Genomic DNA, 13,832 nt, shown 5'->3' with positions numbered 1-13,832 from the left:
CGTGCACCTTCGCTGCGGTGGGCACCTTGGCTGGGTTGCGCGCCTTGGTGGGCACCATGCAGTGCACGAAGTCGGAGCCCGGATTGCCCCGGGCGCGCACCTCCGCCAGGGTGGGCACCTTGGTGCGCACAACTTGCCTGGGCTGCGCACCAGGAAGGGCTCAAGATGGCACCCGCGTTCCGTTTTTTTCACTATCTTTCAGAACGGAAATTTTAAAATCTCGTTTTTTTTTGCCTTTTCTGGAAATTAGTGAAGGCAGCGCATCAAAGGTGCGCAACGCTGGTGCGAACCTGGGAGCGCTCCGATGTGTGCTCCAAGGTGCGGCGTGCACGAAGTCGGACCCCGGTTTGCCCCGGGTGCGCACCTCGCGTGCACCTTGGTGCGCACACCTTGGCTGGGTTGCGCGCCCTGGTGGGCACCATGGTGCGCACCAAGGAGCGCTCCGAAGTGTGCTCCAAGGTGCGGCGTGCACGAAGTCGGAGCCCGGTTTGCCCCGGGTGCGCACCTCGCGTGCACCTTCGCCGCGGTGGGCACCATGGCGTGCACGAAGTCGGAGCCCGGTTTGCCCCGGGTGCGCACCTCGCGTGCACCTTCGCCGGGGTGGGCACCTTGGTGTGCAGACCTTGGCTGGGTTGCGCGCCCTGGTGGGCACCATGGTGCGCACCAAGGAGCGCTCCGAAGTGTGCTCCAAGGTGCGGCCTGCACGAAGTCGGAGCCCGGTTTGCCCCGGGTGTGCACCTCGGGTGGGCACCTTGGTGCGCATGCCTTGCCTGGGCTGCGCACCAGGGCGGGCTCAAGATGGCACCCGCGTTCCTTTTTTTTCACTATCTTTCAAAACGGAAATTTTAAAATCTCATTTTTTTTTGCCTTTTTCTGGAAATTAGTGAAGGCAGCGCATCAAAGGTGCGCACCTCGCTGCCCACCACGGTGCGCAACGCCGGTGGGCACCCGGGAGTGCTTCGAAGTGTGCTCCAAGGTGCTGCGTGCACGTTGTCGGAGCCCGGTTTGCCCCGGGTGCGCACCTCGCGTGCACCTTCGTCGGGGTGGGCACCTTGGCTGGGTTTGCCCCGGCTGCGCTCCGAAGCGGGGTTATTGGAGCGCCGCCTCTTTTTTTGTCGGAGCGTTTGGTGGGGTTTCTCGCATTGGCTCTTCCGAGGCCCGGTTGCCACCCTGGCGCGCACGAAGTCGGAAGTAGGGTTAATTGCCCGGGTGCGCACCTTTGCCAGGGTGGGCACCTTACCTGGGCTGCGCACCAGGGCGGGCTCAAGATGGCACGCGCGTTCCGTTTTTTTCACTATCTTTCAAAACGGAAATTTTAAAATCTCCTTTTTTTTTTGCCTTTTCTGGAAATTAGTGAAGGCAGCGCATCAAAGGTGCGCACCTCGCTGCCCACCTTGGTGTGCTCTGAGGTGCGCACCCGGGAGCGCTACGAAGTGTGCTCCAAGGTGCGGCGTGCACGTTGTCGGAGCCCGGTTTGCCCCGGGTGCGCACCTCGCCTGCACCTTGGCCGGGGTGGGCACCTTGGCTGGGTTTGCCCAGGGTGCGCTCCGAAGCGGGGTTACTGGAGCGCCCCCTCTTTTTTTGTCAGAGCGTTTGGTGGGGTTTCTCGCATTGGCTCTTCCCAGGCCCGGTTGTTGGGTGCGCTCCCACCCTGGCGCGCGCGAAGTTGGAAGTTGGGTTAATTGCCCGGGCGCGCACCTTCGCCAGGGTGGGCACCTTGGTGCGCACACCTTGGCTGGGCTGCGCACCAGGGCGGGCTCAAGATGGCACCAGCATTCCCTTTTTCTCACTATCTTTCAAAACGGAAATTTTAAAATCTCGTTTTTTTTTTGCCTTTTATGGAAATTAGTGAAGGCATCGCATCAAAGGTGCGCACCTCGCTGCCCACCTTGGTGTGCTCCGAGGTGCCCACCACGGTGCGCAACGCCGGTGCGAACCCGGGAGCGCCCCGATGTGTGCTCCAAGGTGCGGCGTGCACGAAGTCGGACCCCGGTTTGCCCCGGGTGCGCACCTCGCGTGCACCTTGGTGCGCACACCTTGGCTGGGTTGCGCGGCCTGGTGGGCACCATGGTGCGCACCAAGGAGCGCTCCGAAGTGTGCTCCAAGGTGCGGCGTGCACGAAGTCGGAGCCCGGTTTGCCCCGGGTACGCACCTCGCGTGCACCTTCGCCGGGGTGGGCACCTCGGCTGGGTTGCGCGCCCTGGTGCGCACCAAGGAGCGCTCCGAAGTGTGCTCCAAGGTGCGGCGTGCACGAAGTCGGAGCCCGGTTTGCCCCGGGTGCGCACCTCGCGTGCACCTTCGGCGGGGTTGCGCGCCCTGGTGGGCACCATGGTGCGCACCAAGGAGCGCTCCGAAGTGTGCTCCAAGGTGCGGCGTGCACGAAGTCGGAGCCCGGTTTGCCCCGGGTGCGCACCTCGCGTGCACCTTCGGCGGGGTTGCGCGCCCTGGTGGGCACCATGGTGCGCACCAAGGAGCGCTCCGAAGTGTGCTCCAAGGTGCGGCGTGCACGAAGTCGGAGCCCGGTTTGCCCCGGGTGCGCACCTCGCGTGCACCTTCGCCGCGGTGGGCACCATGGCGTGCACGAAGTCGGAGCCCGGTTTGCCCCGGGTGCGCACCTCGCGTGCACCTTCGCCGGGGTGGGCACCTCGGCTGGGTTGCGCGCCCTGGTGCGCACCAAGGAGCGCTCCGAAGTGTGCTCCAAGGTGCGGCGTGCACGAAGTCGGAGCCCGGTTTGCCCCGGGTGCGCACCTCGCGTGCACCTTCGCCAGGGTGGGCACCTCGGTGCGCACACCTTCTCAATGTTTTCTTGCCTTTTCTGGAAATTGGTGAAGGCAGCGCATCAAAGGTGCGCACCTCGGTGTGCTCCGAGGTGCGAACCCGAGAGCGCTCCGAGGTGCCCACGAAGTCGAAAGTCGGGTTAATTGCATTGTTTTCCCCGGGTGCGCTCCGAGGTGCGCAACATCGGCGCGCACCAAGGAGGGCTCCGAAGTGTGCTCCAAGGTGCGCACGATGGCGTGCACCTCTGGTGCGCACGATTCGGAGCTCGGTTTGACCGGGGTGCGCACACCTTGGCTGGGTTGCGCACCTTTTGTGCGCTCCAAGGTGCGCACGAAGTCGGAGCTCGGTTTGCCCCGGGTGCGCACCTTCGCCAGGGTGCGCACCTTGATGCGCACGCCTTGGCTGGGCTGCGCACCTTGGTGGGCGCCATGGTGCGCACCTTTCGTGCGCTCCAAGGTGCGCACGAAGTCGGAGCTCGGTTTGCCCCGGGTGCGCACCTTGGTGGGCGCCATGGTGCACTCCGAGGTGCCCAAGATTGGTGCGCACCAAGGAGCGCTCCGAAGTGCGCTCCAAGGTGCGCGCGAAGTCGAAAGTTGGGTTAATTGTCCGGTTTGCCTCGGGTGCGCACCTTGCGTGCACCTTCGCCAGGGTGGGCGCCTTGGTGCGCACACCTTGGCTGGGCTGCGCACACCTTGGCACCCGCGTTTCCTTCATTTTAAATTTTTTTTTTTTACAATCTCTCAAGTGGGAAATTCTATAATCTCAACTTTTTTTGCCTTTTCAGGAAACTTTTGAATGGAGCGCATCATTGGTGCGCTCCGAAGTGTGCTCCAAAGCTCTCTCCAGCTGCGTGCACCTGCCCCGGCCGCGCACCCGGCCCCGCCCAGCTTCGCTCACCTGTCCCGGGCGTCTGGTGCGGAACCTTAGAGTAAGAAACATCACCGTGCACCTTGGCCAACGTGCGCGACTCGACCGAGCGCGCACTGGCCGAGGTGCACACCGATTTCACCTGGGTGCGCGCGCAGCACCTCGGGCGCACCGGGGTGCGCGCACAACGCCCGGGTTGCACCGTGGCCTGTGTGCTCGGGGCGCCTCGGGTGCGCGCTCGGTGTCGCCCCCGCGCGCGCGGTAGTGCGGGCAGCGCACCCCGGCCCGGCCCGGCCCCGACGAGAACGCAAACGGGCAAAAGGTTTATTCAAATAGCATTGCGATGCCCGGCGAAAAACTAAAAAAGGGTGCAACACCGGGACTTCCCGGGAGGTCACCCATCCCAGTACTACTCCGGCCCAAGCGCGCTTAACTGCGGAGTTCTGATGGGATCCGGTGCACTAACGCTGGTATGATCGCACCCGTTATGAGCTTGTCGCAGTGTGTACTTAGCAAACCGCGACCCACGTGCGAATCCACCCCGGCCACCCACCCCCGTCGAGGTGCACACCCTCCCTCGCGAAGTGCGCCCCGTTCGCCAAGTGTGAGCCCTGCCCGGGTGCGCGCACCTTGCTAGGGCGTCGGGTGTGCACCCGGCCCGGCCTACGTGCGTGCACCTGTAGGGGGCGTCGTGTGCGTGCAGTGTCCCGTCTGCAACGCGGTGCCCACACACCACCTCGGGCGCAACGACCTGCGCTCACATGTGGGCCGAGTGCACCTTGGTGCATGTTCGGGGCGCCTCGGGTGCACGCTCGATCTTGCCCCGGTGCACCAAGGCGCTCGGTTTGCCCCGGGTGCGCACTTGGTGCAAGGTGGGCACCCAAAATAGGGATCAAGCACCAAAACACAAGTTTCGGGATGCAAAATGGGACCCAAGGACCACAAATGCGTTCCAAGACCCATGATGGGTCCACGAGAACAAAAATGTGTTCCGAGACTTAATAAACAAATATTGGGTTTTAGGAGAAGAAACATGCTCTGATGCCCAAAACGAGAATCGACCCCGAAAAGGCCACAGGCCAAAAGTGGGATGCGAGACAAAAAAAAATGGGACCCGAGGACCAAAATTGGGTTCCCAGGTCGAAGACAGGGCAACCGGACAAGAAACGACCTCTAAGGCTCGAAATGAGTCCCGACGACTAAAACTTGACAAGAAGCACCCATTAGGCACCCAACTCGACACCCATGGGATGCCGACCCACCCGGGCTTCCACCTAGCACACCTTGGCACCCACCCACCCTCGCACCCAACCTCGCACCCAACTTAGCACCTTTGAACCCACATTGGCACTCACCCTGACCCTGGCACCTTGGAACCCACATTGGCACTCACCTTGACCCTGGCACCCACCTTTGCACTCACCTTGGGACCCACCCTGGCTCCCACCTCGGCACCCACCCAGACACCCACCTTGGTTCCTTGGCACCCACCTTGGATCCTTGGCACCCACCCCGACACCCACCTTGGCACGCAACTTGGCTACTTGCCACCCACCTTGGCTCCTTGACGCCCACCCCGACAACCACCCCGTGACCTACCCTGGCTAGGGTTGGTGCACACCCACCCTGGTGCCCACCTTGGCACCCACCCTATGACCCACCTTGGCACGCACCTTAGTACCCACCCCGTTACCCACCCTAGGACCCACCCCGTGACCCACCTTGGCCAGGGTGGGTGCCTTGGTGCGCACAACTTGCCTGGGCTGCACACCAGGGCGGGCTCAAGATGGCACCCGCGTTCCGTTTTTTTCACTATCTTTCAAAACGGAAATTTTAAAATCTCATTTTTTTCTTTTTTTTGCCTTTTCTGGAAATTAGTGAAGGCAGCGCATCAAAGGTGCGCAATGCTGGTGCGAACCCGGGAGCGCTCCGATGTGTGCTCCAAGGTGCGGCGTGCACGAAGTCCGAGCCCGGTTTGCCCCGGGTGCGCACCTCGCGTGCACCTTCGCCGGGGTGAGCACCTTGGCTGGGTTGCGCGCCCTGGTGCGTACCAAGGAGCGCTCTGAAGTGTGCTCCAAGGTGCGGCGTGCACGAAGTCGGAGCCCGGTTTGCCCCGGGTGTGCACCTCGGGTGCGCACCTCGCGTGCACCTTCGCTGCGGTGGGCACCTTGGCTGGGTTGCGCGCCTTGGTGGGCACCATGCAGTGCACGAAGTCGGAGCCCGGTTTGCCCCGGGCGCGCACCTCCGCCAGGGTGGGCACCTTGGTGCGCACAACTTGCCTGGGCTGCGCATCAGGAAGGGCTCAAGATGGCACCCGCGTTCCGTTTTTTTCACTATCTTTCAGAACGGAAATTTTAAAATATCGTTTTTTTTTGCCTTTTCTGGAAATTAGTGAAGGCAGCGCATCAAAGGTGCGCAACGCTGGTGCGAACCTGGGAGCGCTCCGATGTGTGCTCCAAGGTGCGGCGTGCACGAAGTCGGAGCCCGGTTTGCCTCGGGTGCGCCCTGGTGGGCACCATGGTGCGCACCAAGGAGCGCTCCGAAGTGTGCTCCAAGGTGCGGCCTGCACGAAGTCGGAGCCCGGTTTGCCCCGGGTGTGCACCTCGGGTGGGCACCTTGGTGCGCATGCCTTGCCTGGGCTGCGCACCAGGGCGGGCTCAAGATGGCACCCGCGTTCCTTTTTTTTCACTATCTTTCAAAACGGAAATTTTAAAATCTCATTTTTTTTTGCCTTTTTCTGGAAATTAGTGAAGGCAGCGCATCAAAGGTGCGCACCTCGCTGCCCACCACGGTGCGCAACGCCGGTGGGCACCCGGGAGTGCTTCGAAGTGTGCTCCAAGGTGCTGCGTGCACGTTGTCGGAGCCCGGTTTGCCCCGGGTGCGCACCTCGCGTGCACCTTCGTCGGGGTGGGCACCTTGGCTTGGTTTGCCCCGGCTGCGCTCCGAAGCGGGGTTATTGGAGCGCCGCCTCTTTTTTTGTCGGAGCGTTTGGTGGGGTTTCTCGCATTGGCTCTTCCGAGGCCCGGTTGCCACCCTGGCGCGCACGAAGTCGGAAGTAGGGTTAATTGCCCGGGTGCGCACCTTTGCCAGGGTGGCACCTTACCTGGGCTGCGCACCAGGGCGGGCTCAAGATGGCACGCGCGTTCCGTTTTTTTCACTATCTTTCAAAACGGAAATTTTAAAATCTCCTTTTTTTTTTGCCTTTTCTGGAAATTAGTGAAGGCAGCGCATCAAAGGTGCGCACCTCGCTGCCCACCTTGGTGTGCTCTGAGGTGCGCACCCGGGAGCGCTACGAAGTGTGCTCCAAGGTGCGGCGTGCACGTTGTCGGAGCCCGGTTTGCCCCGGGTGCGCACCTCGCCTGCACCTTGGCCGGGGTGGGCACCTTGGCTGGGTTTGCCCAGGGTGCGCTCCGAAGCGGGGTTACTGGAGCGCCCCCTCTTTTTTTGTCAGAGAGTTTGGTGGGGTTTCTCGCATTGGCTCTTCCCAGGCCCGGTTGTTGGGTGCGCTCCCACCCTGGCGCGCGCGAAGTTGGAAGTTGGGTTAATTGCCCGGGCGCGCACCTTCGCCAGGGTGGGCACCTTGGTGCGCAAACCTTGGCTGGGCTGCGCACCAGGGCGGGCTCAAGATGGCACCAGCATTCCCTTTTTCTCACTATCTTTCAAAACGGAAATTTTAAAATCTCGTTTTTTTTTTGCCTTTTATGGAAATTAGTGAAGGCATCGCATCAAAGGTGCGCACCTCGCTGCCCACCTTGGTGTGCTCCGAGGTGCCCACCACGGTGCGCAACGCCGGTGCGAACCCGGGAGCGCCCCGATGTGTGCTCCAAGGTGCGGCGTGCACGAAGTCGGACCCCGGTTTGCCCCGGGTGCGCACCTCGCGTGCACCTTGGTGCGCACACCTTGGCTGGGTTGCGCGGCCTGGTGGGCACCATGGTGCGCACCAAGGAGCGCTCCGAAGTGTGCTCCAAGGTGCGGCGTGCACGAAGTCGGAGCCCGGTTTGCCCCGGGTGCGCACCTTCGCCGCGGTGGGCACCATGGCGTGCACGAAGTCGGAGCCCGGTTTGCCCCGGGTGCGCACCTCGCGTGCACCTTCGCCGGGGTGGGCACCTCGGCTGGGTTGCGCGCCCTGGTGCGCACCAAGGAGCGCTCTGAAGTGTGCTCCAAGGTGCGGCGTGCACGAAGTCGGAGCCCGGTTTGCCCCGGGTGTGCACCTCGGGTGCGCACCTCGCGTGCACCTTCGCTGCGGTGGGCACCTTGGCTGGGTTGCGCGCCTTGGTGGGCACCATGCAGTGCACGAAGTCGGAGCCCGGATTGCCCCGGGCGCGCACCTCCGCCAGGGTGGGCACCTTGGTGCGCACAACTTGCCTGGGCTGCGCACCAGGAAGGGCTCAAGATGGCACCCGCGTTCCGTTTTTTTCACTATCTTTCAGAACGGAAATTTTAAAATCTCATTTTTTTTTGCCTTTTCTGGAAATTAGTGAAGGCAGCGCATCAAAGGTGCGCAACGCTGGTGCGAACCTGGGAGCGCTCCGATGTGTGCTCCAAGGTGCGGCGTGCACGAAGTCGGACCCCGGTTTGCCCCGGGTGCGCACCTCGCGTGCACCTTGGTGCGCACACCTTGGCTGGGTTGCGCGCCCTGGTGGGCACCATGGTGCGCACCAAGGAGCGCTCCGAAGTGTGCTCCAAGGTGCGGCGTGCACGAAGTCGGAGCCCGGTTTGCCCCGGGTGCGCACCTCGCGTGCACCTTCGCCGCGGTGGGCACCATGGCGTGCACGAAGTCGGAGCCCGGTTTGCCCCGGGTGCGCACCTCGCGTGCACCTTCGCCGGGGTGGGCACCTTGGTGTGCAGACCTTGGCTGGGTTGCGCGCCCTGGTGGGCACCATGGTGCGCACCAAGGAGCGCTCCGAAGTGTGCTCCAAGGTGCGGCCTGCACGAAGTCGGAGCCCGGTTTGCCCCGGGTGTGCACCTCGGGTGGGCACCTTGGTGCGCATGCCTTGCCTGGGCTGCGCACCAGGGCGGGCTCAAGATGGCACCCGCGTTCCTTTTTTTTCACTATCTTTCAAAACGGAAATTTTAAAATCTCATTTTTTTTTGCCTTTTTCTGGAAATTAGTGAAGGCAGCGCATCAAAGGTGCGCACCTCGCTGCCCACCACGGTGCGCAACGCCGGTGGGCACCCGGGAGTGCTTCGAAGTGTGCTCCAAGGTGCTGCGTGCACGTTGTCGGAGCCCGGTTTGCCCCGGGTGCGCACCTCGCGTGCACCTTCGTCGGGGTGGGCACCTTGGCTGGGTTTGCCCCGGCTGCGCTCCGAAGCGGGGTTATTGGAGCGCCGCCTCTTTTTTTGTCGGAGCGTTTGGTGGGGTTTCTCGCATTGGCTCTTCCGAGGCCCGGTTGCCACCCTGGCGCGCACGAAGTCGGAAGTAGGGTTAATTGCCCGGGTGCGCACCTTTGCCAGGGTGGGCACCTTACCTGGGCTGCGCACCAGGGCGGGCTCAAGATGGCACGCGCGTTCCGTTTTTTTCACTATCTTTCAAAACGGAAATTTTAAAATCTCCTTTTTTTTTTGCCTTTTCTGGAAATTAGTGAAGGCAGCGCATCAAAGGTGCGCACCTCGCTGCCCACCTTGGTGTGCTCTGAGGTGCGCACCCGGGAGCGCTACGAAGTGTGCTCCAAGGTGCGGCGTGCACGTTGTCGGAGCCCGGTTTGCCCCGGGTGCGCACCTCGCCTGCACCTTGGCCGGGGTGGGCACCTTGGCTGGGTTTGCCCAGGGTGCGCTCCGAAGCGGGGTTACTGGAGCGCCCCCTCTTTTTTTGTCAGAGCGTTTGGTGGGGTTTCTCGCATTGGCTCTTCCCAGGCCCGGTTGTTGGGTGCGCTCCCACCCTGGCGCGCGCGAAGTTGGAAGTTGGATTAATTGCCCGGGCGCGCACCTTCGCCAGGGTGGGCACCTTGGTGCGCACACCTTGGCTGGGCTGCGCACCAGGGCGGGCTCAAGATGGCACCAGCATTCCCTTTTTCTCACTATCTTTCAAAACGGAAATTTTAAAATCTCGTTTTTTTTTTGCCTTTTATGGAAATTAGTGAAGGCATCGCATCAAAGGTGCGCACCTCGCTGCCCACCTTGGTGTGCTCCGAGGTGCCCACCACGGTGCGCAACGCCGGTGCGAACCCGGGAGCGCCCCGATGTGTGCTCCAAGGTGCGGCGTGCACGAAGTCGGACCCCGGTTTGCCCCGGGTGCGCACCTCGCGTGCACCTTGGTGCGCACACCTTGGCTGGGTTGCGCGGCCTGGTGGGCACCATGGTGCGCACCAAGGAGCGCTCCGAAGTGTGCTCCAAGGTGCGGCGTGCACGAAGTCGGAGCCCGGTTTGCCCCGGGTACGCACCTCGCGTGCACCTTCGCCGGGGTGGGCACCTCGGCTGGGTTGCGCGCCCTGGTGCGCACCAAGGAGCGCTCCGAAGTGTGCTCCAAGGTGCGGCGTGCACGAAGTCGGAGCCCGGTTTGCCCCGGGTGCGCACCTTCGCCGCGGTGCGCACCATGGCGTGCACGAAGTCGGAGCCCGGTTTGCCCCGGGTGCGCACCTCGCGTGCACCTTCGGCGGGGTTGCGCGCCCTGGTGGGCACCATGGTGCGCACCAAGGAGCGCTCCGAAGTGTGCTCCAAGGTGCGGCGTGCACGAAGTCGGAGCCCGGTTTGCCCCGGGTGCGCACCTCGCGTGCACCTTCGGCGGGGTTGCGCGCCCTGGTGGGCACCATGGTGCGCACCAAGGAGCGCTCCGAAGTGTGCTCCAAGGTGCGGCGTGCACGAAGTCGGAGCCCGGTTTGCCCCGGGTGCGCACCTCGCGTGCACCTTCGCCGCGGTGGGCACCATGGCGTGCACGAAGTCGGAGCCCGGTTTGCCCCGGGTGCGCACCTCGCGTGCACCTTCGCCGGGGTGGGCACCTCGGCTGGGTTGCGCGCCCTGGTGCGCACCAAGGAGCGCTCCGAAGTGTGCTCCAAGGTGCGGCGTGCACGAAGTCGGAGCCCGGTTTGCCCCGGGTGCGCACCTCGCGTGCACCTTCGCCAGGGTGGGCACCTCGGTGCGCACACCTTCTCATTGTTTTCTTGCCTTTTCTGGAAATTGGTGAAGGCAGCGCATCAAAGGTGCGCACCTCGGTGTGCTCCGAGGTGCGAACCCGAGAGCGCTCCGAGGTGCCCACGAAGTCGAAAGTCGGGTTAATTGCATTGTTTTCCCCGGGTGCGCTCCGAGGTGCGCAACATCGGCGCGCACCAAGGAGGGCTCCGAAGTGTGCTCCAAGGTGCGCACGATGGCGTGCACCTCTGGTGCGCACGATTCGGAGCTCGGTTTGACCGGGGTGCGCACACCTTGGCTGGGTTGCGCACCTTTTGTGCGCTCCAAGGTGCGCACGAAGTCGGAGCTCGGTTTGCCCCGGGTGCGCACCTTCGCCAGGGTGCGCACCTTGATGCGCACGCCTTGGCTGGGCTGCGCACCTTGGTGGGCGCCATGGTGCGCACCTTTCGTGCGCTCCAAGGTGCGCACGAAGTCGGAGCTCGGTTTGCCCCGGGTGCGCACCTTGGTGGGCGCCATGGTGCACTCCGAGGTGCCCAAGATTGGTGCGCACCAAGGAGCGCTCCGAAGTGCGCTCCAAGGTGCGCGCGAAGTCGAAAGTTGGGTTAATTGTCCGGTTTGCCTCGGGTGCGCACCTTGCGTGCACCTTCGCCAGGGTGGGCGCCTTGGTGCGCACACCTTGGCTGGGCTGCGCACACCTTGGCACCCGCGTTTCCTTCATTTTAAATTTTTTTTTTTTACAATCTCTCAAGTGGGAAATTCTATAATCTCAACTTTTTTTGCCTTTTCAGGAAACTTTTGAATGGAGCGCATCATTGGTGCGCTCCGAAGTGTGCTCCAAAGCTCTCTCCAGCTGCGTGCACCTGCCCCGGCCGCGCACCCGGCCCCGCCCAGCTTCGCTCACCTGTCCCGGGCGTCTGGTGCGGAACCTTAGAGTAAGAAACATCACCGTGCACCTTGGCCAACGTGCGCGACTCGACCGAGCGCGCACTGGCCGAGGTGCACACCGATTTCACCTGGGTGCGCGCGCAGCACCTCGGGCGCACCGGGGTGCGCGCACAACGCCCGGGTTGCACCGTGGCCTGTGTGCTCGGGGTGCCTCGGGTGCGCGCTCGGTGTCGCCCCCGCGCGCGCGGTAGTGCGGGCAGCGCACCCCGGCCCGGCCCGGCCCCGACGAGAACGCAAACGGGCAAAAGGTTTATTCAAATAGCATTGCGACGCCCGGCGAAAAACTAAAAAAGGGTGCAACACCGGGACTTCCCGGGAGGTCACCCATCCCAGTACTACTCCGGCCCAAGCGCGCTTAACTGCGGAGTTCTGATGGGATCCGGTGCACTAATGCTGGTATGATCGCACCCGTTATGAGCTTGTCGCAGTGTGTACTTAGCAAACCGCGACCCACGTGCGAATCCACCCCGGCCACCCACCCCCGTCGAGGTGCACACCCTCCCTCGCGAAGTGCGCCCCGTTCGCCAAGTGTGAGCCCTGCCCGGGTGCGCGCACCTTGCTAGGGCGTCGGGTGTGCACCCGGCCCGGCCTACGTGCGTGCACCTGGAGGGGGCGTCGTGTGCGTGCAGTGTCCCGTCTGCAACGCGGTGCCCACACACCACCTCGGGCGCAACGACCTGCGCTCACATGTGGGCCGAGTGCACCTTGGTGCATGTTCGGGGCGCCTCGGGTGCACGCTCGATCTTGCCCCGGTGCACCAAGGCGCTCGGTTTGCCCCGGGTGCGCACTTGGTGCAAGGTGGGCACCCAAAATAGGGATCAAGCACCAAAACACAAGTTTCGGGATGCAAAATGGGACCCAAGGACCACAAATGCGTTCCAAGACCCATGATGGGTCCACGAGAACAAAAATGTGTTCCGAGACTTAATAAACAAATATTGGGTTTTAGGAGAAGAAACATGCTCTGATGCCCAAAACGAGAATCGACCCCGAAAAGGCCACAGGCCAAAAGTGGGATGCGAGACAAAAAAAAATGGGACCCGAGGACCAAAATTGGGTTCCCAGGTCGAAGACAGGGCAACCGGACAAGAAACGACCTCTAAGGCTCGAAATGAGTCCCGACGACTAAAACTTGACAAGAAGCACCCATCAGGCACCCAACTCGACACCCATGGGATGCCGACCCACCCGGGCTTCCACCTAGCACACCTTGGCACCCACCCACCCTCGCACCCAACCTCGCACCCAACTTAGCACCTTTGAACCCACATTGGCACTCACCCTGACCCTGGCACCTTGGAACCCACATTGGCACTCACCTTGACCCTGGCACCCACCTTTGCACTCACCTTGGGACCCACCCTGGCTCCCACCTCGGCACCCACCCAGACACCCACCTTGGTTCCTTGGCACCCACCTTGGATCCTTGGCACCCACCCCGACACCCACCTTGGCACGCAACTTGGCTACTTGCCACCCACCTTGGCTCCTTGACGCCCACCCCGACAACCACCCCGTGACCTACCCTGGCTAGGGTTGGTGCACACCCACCCTGGTGCCCACCTTGGCACCCACCCTATGACCCACCTTGGCACGCACCTTAGTACCCACCCCGTTACCCACCCTAGGACCCACCCCGTGACCCACCTTGGCCAGGGTGGGTGCACCCACCCTGGTGCCCACCTTGGCACCCACCCATCCTAGCACCCAGCCTGTGACCGGGCTTGGAACCCAACCTTGCACCCGCACCCGTCTTGGCCAGTGTGGGTGCGCACCCATCCTGGCACCCACGTTGTGACACACCCTTTAACCCACGCACCCTAGCACCCACGTTGGCACCCACCTTGGAACCCAACCTAGCAACTTGGCACCCACCCCGTGACCCACCTTGGCATCCACCATAGCAGTCGCCGACTTGGCACCCACCTCGGCACCCACCTTGACACTTGTGGACCCACCTTGCCACTCACCCTAGCATCGACCCATCCTAGCACCCACCCTGGCACCTTTGCACCCTAGCACTCACCCATCCTAGCACCTAACCTGTGACCCACCTTGACACTCACCCTCGCACCCACCTTGGAACCCAACCTAGCACCCACCCACCCTGACACCAACCCTAGCACCTACCCACCCTTGCACCCACCCTGTGACCCATCTTGGCACCCACCCATCCT

General features: G+C 63.0%; 2 non-coding genes across 2 annotated transcripts; both read right to left on the bottom strand.

Annotated features, from left to right (window-relative positions):
• Window positions 1-4,010: 4,010 nt before the first annotated feature.
• LOC131872542 (5S ribosomal RNA) lies at window positions 4,011-4,129 on the bottom strand. The gene has a single exon (XR_009370682.1). It is a non-coding gene; the product is annotated as a 5S ribosomal RNA (ribosomal RNA).
• Window positions 4,130-11,946: 7,817 nt separating this feature from the next.
• LOC131872544 (5S ribosomal RNA) lies at window positions 11,947-12,065 on the bottom strand. Its single transcript, XR_009370684.1, has one exon. It is a non-coding gene; the product is annotated as a 5S ribosomal RNA (ribosomal RNA).
• Between the last annotated feature and the right edge of the window lie 1,767 nt (window positions 12,066-13,832).

This window comes from Cryptomeria japonica, unplaced genomic scaffold (genome assembly GCF_030272615.1).
Source record: "Cryptomeria japonica unplaced genomic scaffold, Sugi_1.0 HiC_scaffold_644, whole genome shotgun sequence".
NCBI lineage: Eukaryota > Viridiplantae > Streptophyta > Pinopsida > Cupressales > Cupressaceae > Cryptomeria > Cryptomeria japonica.
This window is presented reverse-complemented; position numbering and strand designations above follow the sequence as displayed.